A 13,511-nucleotide genomic window follows, 5' to 3' on the forward strand; every position below is an offset into this window, starting at 1 on the left:
ATAGGGCAATGTTCCTTTTTTGGCTTTTCTTAACATAGCATGTTTATTTGGGAATTTACCTTCCACCTTGTCCAAGAAATTAGGTTGGGCGTTGGCCGTTTTTCAGCATGTCCTGGCTGAGGACTGTGACAGCTCCACTCACGTGCCTCTCTGTCCCTCTACAAGTCTTCCCTGATGACGGTCCAGTTTTCCCATTTAAAATGTAACAGTGATCTAAGCAAATTCCCCCAAAGCTAAGCTACCAGGCTTATAAACAAAACGTTTTTGTTGTTGTTGTTTGTGTTTTTTGTTTGTTTTTTGTTTTGTTTTGTTTTTTAATCTGATGAGAAGCTCTGATGAGCAAAGCTGGCCGGCTGCGTTCTTGCAGCCGCATCTCTGATCCTTTCTAGTGTCCTATCCACCTACCCACTCCCACCCGACGCAGCCAGAGCCTGATTTCTGCCCTCCACACCCTGGACATGAGTGAACCGCGCCTCCGGCCCCTCCTGGATTTTTAAAAGGACACTGCCCTGGTCGGTCACTGCCAGGAGCCTCCGCAGTGTGGAGCAGATAGCAGAGCATCCCTCCCACTGGGCGTGCAGTACGGACGAGCTGAGTAAACTCGGATTTTTGGCTGCCTTTTCTGCTAGGGTGGGTGGGGAAAGGTGTGTCCTCCAAGCGTTCACGGTAGAACCTCTGACCCTCTGCCTCCCGCTGCCCCCCATCTCTCTCTGTCTCTGTCTCTCTTTCTCCCCCCTCCCCTCCCTTCCCTCCCTCTCTCTTTCTCTCTCTCTCTCTCAAGGTGTAGGAGCTCTCCTTTTCCAGACCAGAGAGGGGCGCCTTTCCTGTTCCCTTCCCCCTCACCCACCGATTTTTTTTAAATGGGGAAAAAAATCCAAGCCGGGAGTAATAGCGAGTGGATCTGCTCGGAGCTGAATGAATGGAAGCTGCGGGGCGGGCCTGCGCGGACGGCCACCCTGCCCACGATGCGGTCCCCTCGCGGCCTGTAGGGCCCTCGCCAGCCCCTCGCCCTCCTCCCGCCCCGGGCAGAGGCCGCCGCCAGCTCCGCGCCCGACGCCGAGGCCGCGGCGGCCGAGGGGAAGGTCGGAGGGAGGGTGGTTTCCTCCCGCCCCACACCCAGTCTCCGAGCCGGATATATAGAGTGTCACGTTTGGGAGCCGAAAGACGAGAGCAGCTTCCTCGTGGCCGGAGCACTTCCCGGAGCCCCGGGGAAGGACCGGGATTTAGAGGACCACTAGTTGAGCCCGCCCCGCGCCGGAGGAGCAGGTACTCAGGGTCGCAGCCGGGCCGCGCGAGCGCCCACGCCTCCCCCGGCGAGGAGCCGGCCGGGGTGGCCGGGAGGCAGGGTTCGGCGGGGTCTGCAGAGAGGGCGAGGCAGCCGCGGAGCCCCGCGGCAGGGTGGGCTCGGGCCCCGCCGGGGAGACGCGCGGTTTCCGCGGCTCTGCCCCGGAGCTGCCCCCGGCCGCCCCCAGCCATCCGGCCGCGGGTTAGGCGCGCTGGGCGCCGGCATCGCCCGCCAAGGTGGGGCACGCGGGGGCGGGAAGGGCGCGCGTGTCGGGAAAGGGGCAGACTGGGCTAACTTGGGAGCCGCGCCGCGGCCGCGGGCCCGGGGAGACAGAGGCGCCGGCCGGGTCTGGCGGAGGCCTCCTCGGCCCCCGGGGCTGTTCCAGGAGAGAGCAGGGCCACGTGGGGCGCGGCGGCCGCCCTCCCTGCGCCCTGGGCTGTCGGGGCGCGCTTTCCGGCCCCTAGTCCCACCCCGGGCTGTGCACGCCCGGACCCTTCCACCCGGGCCTCGCCGGGTACCGAGCCCCAGGCTGAAAAGGGCCGAGCGGCCCCGGGGCGGCCGGGGCGGGGTCTGTCCCCGTCCGAAGTTTTCCACCTCTTCCTGAGGGCCCTGGGCGTCTTGGAGGTAGCAGGGGAGCAGGTACCAGATTCCAACTGGTGTAGATGGCTTGAGGGAAGGCTGCTGGCACCCCTGGCGATTACCCCCGGGGCAGTTCCATTCAATTAAAAGAATTAATGACCGACTTCACTCTAGAGACCTCCTACTTTTCACCTGGTGGGATGAGTAGAATTATGAACACTTATTCTTCGAAGGATGAGTTACCAGGTGTGAGCAACCAAGGTTCTCTCTGGATCTGCCAGAGCTTCGGCGGCTGGTTGAATCATGTAGATTGTCCCATTGTGCCATGAAGAGGGACAAGAGTGGGGACAGCAGACTGACCAGGAAACTCAAGTGAATCGTGCTTTTCTACTTGTTAGAGGCTGCATCAAGAGAAGTTTGACACTCTGTGCAAATGGAAATTTGAGAATTTCCCTGCTGCTTCAATTACCCATCTCTCTGTATCCCCATTCATATGAGTTGGAGATTTGGCTGAGGAGCATATGTAGTCTAAAAGGGCAAAGAGACTAAATAAAATTTTAAGGCAGCCACTCAAACTGAAGGAGCAGGGCTTTCAGCAAAATCCGCTATTAGGGATATTTGTGTGTGAGACTTCTAGGAGATGGCCATGGGGTTTTACCCGCCAGACTCAAGAGTTGCAGCATTTCTTCTATAGTATTTCTCGAGATGCAGGTCTTCAGAGCACTCTTTCCCTGTTTCTGAGGGCACCTTCTGAACCTGCTTTGTTAACAAATTCCTACTTTACTCCTATTTCTAACGTTGGGTTATAATTATCTATAAAATTGATATAAATCGCCACGAGTTGGTAAATCTTACATTTCTCCTTAATTTGAAAGAGGGAGCGTGACATCTAATTACAGAAGAAGAGGGAGAAGCTTCCTTTAAGGGAGTAAAAATAAATAAAATAGCTCATACATGGGTATCACTTTGGGGTTTGTGAAGCACATCATCATCTTGAATGTCTCACCATTCCCTTTCCTATCTTCTGAAGGTACATTCAGATGTTATTTCTTTCTGGCAACATCTGGGCAGCCTTAAGAATTCTTTGTCTTTGCATTAATACTTGTGCACCCATGAAAACTCACGCATGTACAAATAGTCTCTGAAGGAACATGCACATGCTGTCCCTGCCAGTCTCTTGTGACTCTGTGTTTGGTCTCTTTGAGAACATTTATTACTCTTGAAGAAGCATTCTTAATGTTTTATTTTGTTAACAGACCACTTAAGGATCTGATAAAAGCTATGGAATATGAAAAATAAGCATATACATATTAACAGAATTCTGCCTACAATTTCAGGCGCTCACAGCCTCCTTGATACTTAATCACCCAGATGTTAGAGGTTCAGAGGCCTCAGGCAGGGCCAGCTCACAGGGCCCAATACTTAGAGAAGGGCCCTGCACTTGGTTTAATGTTCTGGTGTCGCTGTCAGATGTCTTAGTAATTTTCAAACAAGGAGCTCCAAATTTTCATTTTACACTAGACCCTGCAAATTCCGTAGCCAGTCCTGAGGCCAGGTTCACAAGCCTGTTCCGTCACTTCCTGCATAACAACCCTGTCTCAGCCATCCTACACTGCAGGTGAATTCTCTGACACAAACAGAAAGTTAGCTGCTGCATGCTTCTGTCATTAAGTCCTTCTACACCCAATTTCCTCATTGACAAAATAAAGATAACAGACACTATCTACTACTCTATTCATCTTAAAAAGTCGTTGTGAAGACAGGTAGGTAAAAAGAGCTAATAATTGTAAAACTCTCGACTTACCTTGAACAGTACTTTACTAACAAAGACAGTATTGTTGCAGGCTTAACTTTTCTAATCCTTGTTTCAGAAGTAGCTTGAGGAAGGCTGGTTAAGTACATTAAAAGGGTTGCAGAACCTTTATAACCCTTATATTTTGGTGGGAGAAAAAATAAAACAAAAAGTAGCTGCGGTTTGTGGTATTTTAAATATTCCTTAAAAGTCTTTAGTTGGTCAAGATTGGAACTGGCAACTAAAAGTACAGAATACCTTCCTGGATCCCAAAGATACTTCCTGAATTAAATTGATGTTTCGGTGGAATTCATCCAAAATTGAACAAAGAAAAACTGAGTCATTGATTGAAATTTTTGAGAAGGTATCCTTTTTGCCACATTTAACTTTTAAATACTCATACTTTCAAAACCTTGAGCAAGGCACTCTTTTAAATATTCTGGGAGATACCTGGCAATATAAAGTACACCTAGTCCCCTACCAAGTTGTCTTCACCTTCTGTACCATTGGGGGAGGAACTTAGAAACCTTGGGCCAGTCCTCTTTCCCCACACTCCTCCCTTTATTGCTTCTCTCTGACCTCAGAACTTATCCTTTCCACAGCTTTCATTCCCAGTATTATGGCAACACACTCGGAAGGGTTGAGGAAGAAAATAGAGTAAAAGGAAATGGGTCAAACTTCCGTATCAAAGTCTTAAAATAGGGGCACCAGAGAAGGTGGATGGAGACTCCTTTCATGCAGCTACTCTGTGCAGAGGCGTGCTGTGCACTTTAGGGTATGAAGTACCAAGTCCTGTACTCGATAGATTTATGACATCATTGGCAAGACGAAATATGTAAATATAAGGTGTTAATTAACATAACAGATACATTGTTAAGAGGCAATATAAGATTAGGCACCAAATGAATGGTACAGAAAATAAGTGCAATGAGTTCCCAAGAATAGAATAAAATAAACTGAAATGGTTAGAGAAGCTTAAGAGGAGAGTTACATGAGATGGCCCTTAAAATTCCACTCCTAATAGAGATGAATGAATGAATCTTCTGGGTGATAATTGTGCAAAAGATGAAAATCTGGATGGAACTAAAGTTTCATGTAAGGAAAAGGCAGGAGATAAAACGAAGAGAACTTTCCACTGGTTAGCTTCAGTCATGTAATACATAATTATTAAGCCCATTCTGTGACCAGACACAATGCCAATTTTTCTGCATTTAGTGTGGAATAAAGCAGATGTGTCCCCTATCCTTTTGGATCTTACAGGCATTTAAAAAATAAACATATAATAAGAAAATTTTGGAAGTAGCATGGAGAAGGACAGGTGCAATGAAAAAACCAGGGGTGGACTCAGATTTGGTGGTTTGTGAAGGTCTCTGACAAAGAAAGATTTAAATTGATATTTGAAGGAAGCATAGGGATTAATTTGGCAAAAAAAAAAAAAAAAAGAATGGAGGGAAAAGCAATTTGGGCAGAGGAAATAGCAAGTAGGAAGACTGTAAGGAGAGGAAAAACCTGGAAGTGTTCAAGGAACAGAAAGAAGGCACGTGTTTTGGGTGACGGAGTTGCTGAGAGGCCGGACGTGTGTGTGTGTGTGTGTGTGTGTGTGTGTGTGTGTTGGGGGGTGGCTAGGCAGGAGCCTGGTCATGTAGATCCTCACAGATCTTGATAAAGGTTCTGAATTTTATTTTAATGAGAAGCTTTTGAAGGCTTTGAAGCCAGAGACTAATTTAAATTTTAAGACCTTTGTGGCTGCAATTAGGAGAATGGGCTAGCGGGATCAGGGATTGGAAGTAGGACAGAGCTGGTGATGGTGTGGACAGGCAAGATGGAGAGAAGTGGGCAGACTTGAAGTGCATTTCAGAAGTAGAATTGATAGACCTTGGTGATAGATCGGTGATGAGAAGTGGCTAAGCAAAGAAGTGTGATAATAAATTCCTCCAGTAGATACTGCTGTATGTTTATAATCCAAAACCATAGCCTCCCGCTGCATAAGATTTAGAGTTGCCACGGAAGAGCTGAAAAGTGACATGGAAACTGATAACGCAGCCTGGTATCTCTGGAAAGTGTGCCAGGCTGTTGGGATAGAGGTGAGAGAGCAGAAGATAATATGCTTTTCATATTATCATTTCTACTGTTGAGATTATTAATGAACTGTGCACGAACTTTATAATTTTTAAGAGGTTACCACCACAACAAATATGACTTCTGTTTTTCTGACTTGAGCACACTGATGGCATATGAGGTAATCTCTTAAAATAACGAAAACCCGGAGAGAAAATTCTGATCCCCACCAAAGTGATTGCTCTACAACATAAGTTACTCCCCTGCTTAGAAGCTTTCCATTCTTCCACCTTGTCTGTATCAGTGTCCCAAAATGTAGTCTGTGGACCATTAGTTTCTCGGGATATTAATAACAGTCAAGTGAAGGAAAAAAAGCTTCCCTCATCACATAAGCTTGAGAAACACTTAATTTAACCTAGTTAAGCAGTCTTATTGTGGGAATCCTCAAAGCCTTTAACATACTAATAGTGCACTTTAAGAATCATCAAGAAAGAAGAGATATTTTATGCTGCATTTCCTAAACTTACTTGACCTTGAAATGCTTTTTTTGGCAGAACATCTAACAGAGTCAGCATTCAGCGTAACACGCTTTGGGAAATGCTGCCCTATATTAATAGATTAAACCTTTTAACATCCACAGCTGTCTATTAACCATCAGCTTCTCTCATGTTTTTCATGCTACTGCTTAGTTGGAAGGAAGCAGAAGACCGGAATTGAACTGACTCTGTTAATAAGTTCTGAGTTGATGATGAAAACAATTCTACCATATGGATAATAGAAGAAGAGATATTCACAAGCAAGATCTGCAGTCTAAAAACAATTTTTTAAAAATTTTAACTTCTACTTCCCTGGCAAGGCTATGCAGGACCTCTCGGAGGTACATCCTGTCAAGTCTAGATGTACACGTGAGAAAGCTGAAGCATAGACAATGGGGAAGATTTCACAGGACCTTTCATGTCCCATGGGAGGTCTGAGCCTTATTTGATGTTCGTAGTATATCCCCGGCGGGGCAACACAGTGTGAATACATAGGACGTCTGTAGGAGCAATGATTTTGCACTGAATCTCATACATCTTCTTTACTGGTCCCCAGTGCATTTGCGTGGTGGTGGGATGGAGGCAGAAGTGCGATTTATGACCAAAGAATAACCAGCAGAGCAGAGCAGAGCAGAAGAGACAAGTTCAGACAGCTATGGACTCTGGCCACGGCTTCATCCACCTGGTGCTCTAGGTTAGGGGTTAGCAAACTATGGCCTGAGGGCAAAATCTGAATCCTGCCTATTTTTGTATATCTCTTGGACTAAGAATAGTGCTTATATTTTTAAGTGGTTGAAAAAAATCAAAAGAAGAATAATGTTCTCTGGCAAATGAAAATTATATGAAATTCAAATTTCAGTATCCATGAGTGAAGTTTTATTGGAAATCAGCCAGTGCCGTGCACCTATTTGTCCTATTGTCTATGGCTGCTTTGGTACTCCACGTAATGAGTAGTTGTGATTTGCAAAGCCTAATATATTTACCATCTGGCCCATTAACATAAAATGTTTGCCGACCCCTGCTCTAGGCTACTAAACTCACTGGCCATAGATAATTTTAATAGATTTGTTTTATATATTAGGAGTAGTCTTAGTTCAGGCTGCTATAACAAAGTACCATAGACTGGGTGGCTTATAAAAAACAGAAATTTATTTCTTACAGTTCTAGAGGCTGCGGGTCCAAGATGAAGGCACCAGCAGATGTGCTGTCTGGTGAGAACCACTTCCTGGTTCATAGATGTCCTTCTTTCCATTGTAACTTCACATGGTGGAAGGAGCAAGGGAGTTCTCAGGAGTCTCTTCTATAAGGGCACTAATCCCATTCACAAGGGATCTGCCCTCATGACCTAATCACCTCCCAGAGGCCCCACCTCCATACACCATCACATTGGAGACTAGATTTCAACATACACATTTTGGGAGGACTCAAACATTCAGTCCATGTCAAGGTAGAAATACAAATAGGTAAATTGACGGTCTAGAAGCTCCTCAAATGTTATTACTATCGGAGTCATGACAATGCCATCTATTGTGGATGACTAGTGTAGCTAGTGTTAGCTGCCAATGTGAGATGCAGAAGACAGTCTTGCAGGTGATAGCTTTTGAAAGTTATTCAAACATTTGAATTCATATGTAAAGGATGGGGCCTCAGATAAACATCTAAGAGGTAGAGGGGGTAATTAACCCCAATATTACTTAGCTGTTGAAGTCTGCTACCTCTAAGCATGGATCTTCTGTGAGTAGTCACCTCTGATTTTTATTTCAATAAAGCAAATCTATTTTTTATTAATGCATCCTTTTTGTGAAGAGTGATGGTTTAAGGGTGACAGTCTTAAGTTTGGGGTGACAAATACATTTTTCATCATCCCCACCCCATGCCTATTTTATTTATTTATTTACTAATTATTTTTTATACATCTTTATTGGGGTATCATTGCTTCAAAATGTTGTGTTAGTTTCTGTTGTACAACAAAGTGAATCAGCCATATGCATACATATATCCCCATATCCCCTCCTTCTTGAGCCTCCCTCCCACCCTCCCTATCCCACCCCTCTAGGTCATTGCAAAGCACCGAGCTGATCCCCCTGTGCTATGCTGTTGCTTCCCACTAGCAATCTATTTTACATTTGGTAGTGTATATATGTCGATGCTTCTCTCCCTTTGCCCCAGCTTCCCACTCCCCTCCCCGTGTCCTCAAGTCCATTCTCTATGTCTGCATCTTTATTCCTGCCCTGCTCCTAGGTTCATCAGTACCATTTTTTTTTAGATTCCTTATATATACATTAGCATACAGTACTTGTTTTTCTCTTTCTGACTTACTTCACTCTGTATGACAGACTCTAGGTCCATCCAGCTCACTACAAATAACTCAGTTTCGTTTCTTTTTATGGCTTAGTAATATTCCATTGTATATATGTGCCACATCTTCTTTATCCATTCATCTGTCAGTGGACACTTAGGTTGCTTCCATGTCCTGGCTATTCTAAATATTGCTGCAATGAACATTGTGGTACATGTCTCTTTTTGAATCATGGTTTTCTCAGGGTATATGCCCAGTAGTGGGATTGCTGGGTCGTATGGTAGTTCTATTTTTAGTTTTTTAAGGAACCTCCATACTGTTCTCCATAGTGACTGTATCAATTTACATTCCCACCAACAGTGCAGGAGGGTTCCCTTTTCACCACACCCTCATTGAGTCTGTATTTTTGGTACACAACTCCCCAGGTACTTCATACATAACCAGCACAGCACAGGTACAAATGTGGGGACAGCTGGTGCAGGTGCTTCCATGGGACTTAGAACCAGAAGATGGGAGATGGAGGCTTGTGCTTAGGTCTATCGCTGTGATCACAAAATGTTTCCAGGGCACAGTATTCTGTGGGAATCAAACAGATTGCCAGCCACATTCATCAGGGGGCTTTCCATGACTAATTCAGAGACCTGCCTTTTATAAAATTAAAAAAAAAAGAATTGGTTTCTGGTGAGCTCTTTATTCAATAGCCATTTTTCCACTTCAGTCAACACTATATCAAAGCAAAAAATATTATATATTTCTTTTTGTAGAGAACAACATGATTAAGTAGACAGTGAAAAAAATTCATCTTACTTTAATTGGCAGACATTAAAAATAGCATGTGTCTATTGCTTTAGTCGTGGTTTATTTTTAAAGTCCTAGATAATTTTGTAACCTTAACCTCTGCAGTGCAGCAAAAGCCCTTTCCAGCTGCAGTTGACAATGCGTCCCCTTTGGCTTTTGGACATGCTATTATCTTGTTTTTAATGCATTTTAACTTCCTAGGCTCCTCCAGAGATGGCTCCAAAATGTTGAAACACACACTTGAGGGGAAGAGGAGAAGGGAAAGCTCTTCCTTGTGAATCTGTGTAAAAAAAGGCAAAAATCCGGCCTCTTCTATCCACTTACTCATCCATCCACCTCAGCTGGGAGGTGCTGGGTCAGTAACATTCTCTGGTGAATAACAGGATGACCATAGGAGGCAAGAATAATATTTCCTGAGCCAAGAAATGAGAAAAAGTCATTGTGAAAATGCTCCACATTTTAGATCATTTAAGAAAAATGGTGCATTATTTATCATAGGTCAGTGAGAGGACACATTCCACAAAAGTCAGCACAAACTCCAGTATTCTTGAGGGCAGGATAGTTGGAAATTAGGAAGATGGTTAAATTATGTGTCTGGTCCCAACATATTTGAAACCACTTAAGCGCTTCAAGCAGTGTTAGATCCACCAATGCACGATATTGTCAAGAAACTGAAAGCATCTGCCCAGAAGAATTTGATAACCTGAACAAAAGAAGCTCTGTGTAACAATTCACTATGTGTGCATGTATTAAAGATTTTTTATTATTATTTTCAAGAAAGGACATTTAATACTAAAAGGTGTGTGGATAGTAGCAGCATAGTTTTATCCAGTAATACAAGCATCTTAAAGGTAGATAATATTCATTTAATAAAAATAGAAGTATTTGTCTAAACCTTAAGACAAACTGTCCACTTAATTCCACATGAAACCTAAGTGTAAATAAGATACCCTGATAAATATTAATGAAATCAATTTTATGTCAGTCTGTGTATTTTTATTTCTATTATGCTGTAACTGTTGTCTCATTCTGAATTGACTCGTTTCCATTGTGTTTGTTTACATGAGACCTTTAGGACCTATTTGTTCTGAAGATAAGTGTATGATCTAAAGGATGGACACTTGTTCTCGTACCAAGAAGCTTTGAGAGCATTAAGATCCACTTACAAAACTATTCTCCAAGCTGCAGGAGAGTTTGAAAGAGTTAATAGTTCTCATCCGAATAAGCAGTTTCCTTCTTGGTAACCTGTAGTTGCCAAACCTCTCTCCTTAGTAGAACTGTGACTTTGCTTCTTCCTTCTTTTCTTCTTACTATTTTGGTCCAGTCCTGCCTGAAGCAATGGTTATGCAAGTGCTGCTGAGTGCTGATCGCAGGATTGCACTTTAGGTAAATTTAGGTCTCAGTTCCTTTTAGGACAGGGTGAAACTTTCTCAAATTAGCCTTCCCTAAACTCTTAGACATACTATATACATACATACATATTGCACCATCTTATCTACTCCACATAGTGGTGACTGCAAATAGCTTTGCCTTAACTAACTCTATTCATATTCTAAATTGTAGAATGTTCAAGTACCTTATCTATATTTGATCTAATTCCCTTATTTTATAGAAAAGAAAAAGTCAGTCCCAAAGACATAAAGGGACTTGTCACTTATCTATTTAAGTGTAGAATAATATCCAAATGTTATGACTGCAAATCCCATGAGCATTTTATTCCATTCATTCATTCATTCATTCATTCAATTTACTACCATGTGTCAGGCCAGGTGTTTAGCTCTGCAAATATAGTGGTGAACAAGTTATAGTACCTTCCCTTAAGCTTTAGTGCCCCCTATTCATTGGGCAACTTCTGACCAGTTAAAACTTTGGAGTTTGTGAAATCTTTCAGCGAAGATCCTCAGTGTGAAAATATAAAATACTCATATATTTTTATTTCCCATCCTTACCCCTCCTAACCAGCCTCAGTCAGTGATTTAGATTCCCACAGCCCTAAGCAGTTAATACCAAGAAGGGCGTGATAGGAAATGGAGTTAAAATGAATTAAAGTCCACAGGGAAGATAATGAAAATTCTCCCCAAGGAAACAATGTTCTCCTTTATTCACCATAAATCCTGAGGATTAATTAGCCTGTGCCGCCCTCCTCTCAGTTACTCACTCTTTCCCCAAACCTGGCTGTGGACTGGGTTCAATCTTCATGCTTCCCCCTTTCCTTTCTGCCCTTAAAGATAGACGTACAATCTCTTTGTGATTTAAGTAACTGCTATTCATTGTGGGTAAAGAAATAGGGGAAGAGCAAAAACAACCAACGTGAGAAAGTTACAGAGTTTCCAGAACGGTACCTTTGAGTCTTGGCATAGGGCTAGTAGTTAGTTGCTGGCTTCCTGTGTGATGACAAGTAGAAACCCCATTATCTTCAGCCATCCATCTTTATTTCTACAAGTGAGATCAAAAACCAATACTCTGTTTTAAAAATCCTCACCTGTACTTTTAAATCTGGATGAGTATGGGTATCTGTCTGATGGGAGGATTTATAGCTTTCAACAGAGTTTCAAAGAGGTCGTGACCAAAACAACATGGGAAACCACTGCTTTAGGAACAATCAAGTGGCTATTTTACTTCCTTGAAGACCTCCAGACCCAGGAAAGATCCCTTCTGAGGATTCTTCCCAAGGATCATAGAACTGTTTGAGATGCTTAGGTTTGCCTGATCCATCTTCAGTGTGTCACATGATTCAGAACATTCCATTGTTCAAAAACAGAAAAGGGATCATGTCATTCCCCTGCCTAGCCCCTTCCACTGCTCCCCATTCCCTAGAGCAGCCTTGCCAAGTGTGTGAGATGCTAGTTGAGGCAGGTGTGGGGTGGGGGGTTCCCTAATGCAGAAGAGCTTTTAGCATCACCCTCCCTTCCTGCATCTCAGAAATCAGGAGACTAGAAAAATCAAGGTGTTGGCAGGGTTGGTTCCTTCCCAGGACTGTGAGAGAAACATCTGTTCTAGGCCTATTCTTAGCTTGTAGATGGCCATCTTCTCCCTGTGTCTTTACCTCCCCTGCCCTCTATGCATATCTATGTGCCCAAATTTCCTCTTTTTTAAGGACACCAGTCATAATGTATTAGGGGTCCACCCTACTCTAGTATGGTTTCATCTTAGTTAGTTACCTCTTCAATAATCTTATTTCTAAATTAGGTCACATTCTGAGATACTGCAGTTGAGGACTTTAACATATGAATTTTAGGAGGACAGAATTCAATCCATAACACCCAGGAAACTAATACTTGATTTCTCCTTACCGACATGGAATATGGTGATGAAACTACAAGGCACCTTCAGTGTTACTCTAACAAAACAAAACAAAACAACCACAAAAAGCAAACAAAAGCAAACAAAAAACAAAACGAAAACCTATGCATTTTAGATATGGGTTAATAACATAAGTAATAACTATTTTCACCAAGAGTTTCTTCTCCATGTGATTTTTATTATTTTTTATGAGGTATGACTTACATGTGGAAAAGTGAATATATCATAAATACAATAATAAGTAACTCTCAGATTTCAGCTTCCAGACTTAAAAAAAAATAAAACATTAACAGCATACCATAAGCTGCCATCTAGTCATTACCTATTCACAGCCAAAGTAACCATTATCCTGACCTCTAAGTCATAGATTAGCAAGATTCAAACATAGATTAGCTTTGCCAGTTTTTGGAGATTTATATGTAAGTAAAATCTTACAGTGTGCATTATTTTGTATCCACCTTCTTCACTCAACATTATGTTCGTAAGACTCATTCAAATGTTTGTGTATTCATTCTTCTCAAGTGCTCATGGAACATTCTCCAGGATAGATCATATCTTGGGTCACAAATCAAGCCTTGGTAAATTTAAGAAAATTGAAATTGTATCAAGTATCTTTTCCGACCACAATGCTATGAGACTAGATATCAATTATAGGGAAAAAATCTGTAAAAAATACAAGTATATGGAGGCTAAACAATACACTACTTAATAACCAAGAGATCACTGAAGAAATCAAAGAGGAAATCAAAAAATACCTAGAAACAAATGACAATGAAAACACAACAACCCAAAACCTATAGGAAGCAGCAAAAGCAGTTCTAAGAGGGAAGTTTATAGCAATACAATCCTACCTTAAGAAAC

The 13,511-nt window shown here is 42.8% G+C and overlaps 1 protein-coding gene across 1 annotated transcript in view; it reads left to right on the top strand.

Moving 5' to 3' along the window:
• The first annotated feature begins 729 nt into the window (after positions 1–729).
• The window catches only part of FAR2 (fatty acyl-CoA reductase 2), a 149,486-nt gene continuing 136,704 nt past the window's right edge, over positions 730–13,511 (top strand). The window contains exon 1 of the mRNA XM_059935546.1: positions 730–1,266. The gene's annotated coding sequence lies outside the window, so the exon portion shown is untranslated. The remainder of the gene's footprint in view (positions 1,267–13,511) is intronic.

Source organism: Balaenoptera ricei, chromosome 10 (assembly GCF_028023285.1).
Source record: "Balaenoptera ricei isolate mBalRic1 chromosome 10, mBalRic1.hap2, whole genome shotgun sequence".
Taxonomy (NCBI): Eukaryota; Metazoa; Chordata; class Mammalia; order Artiodactyla; family Balaenopteridae; genus Balaenoptera; species Balaenoptera ricei.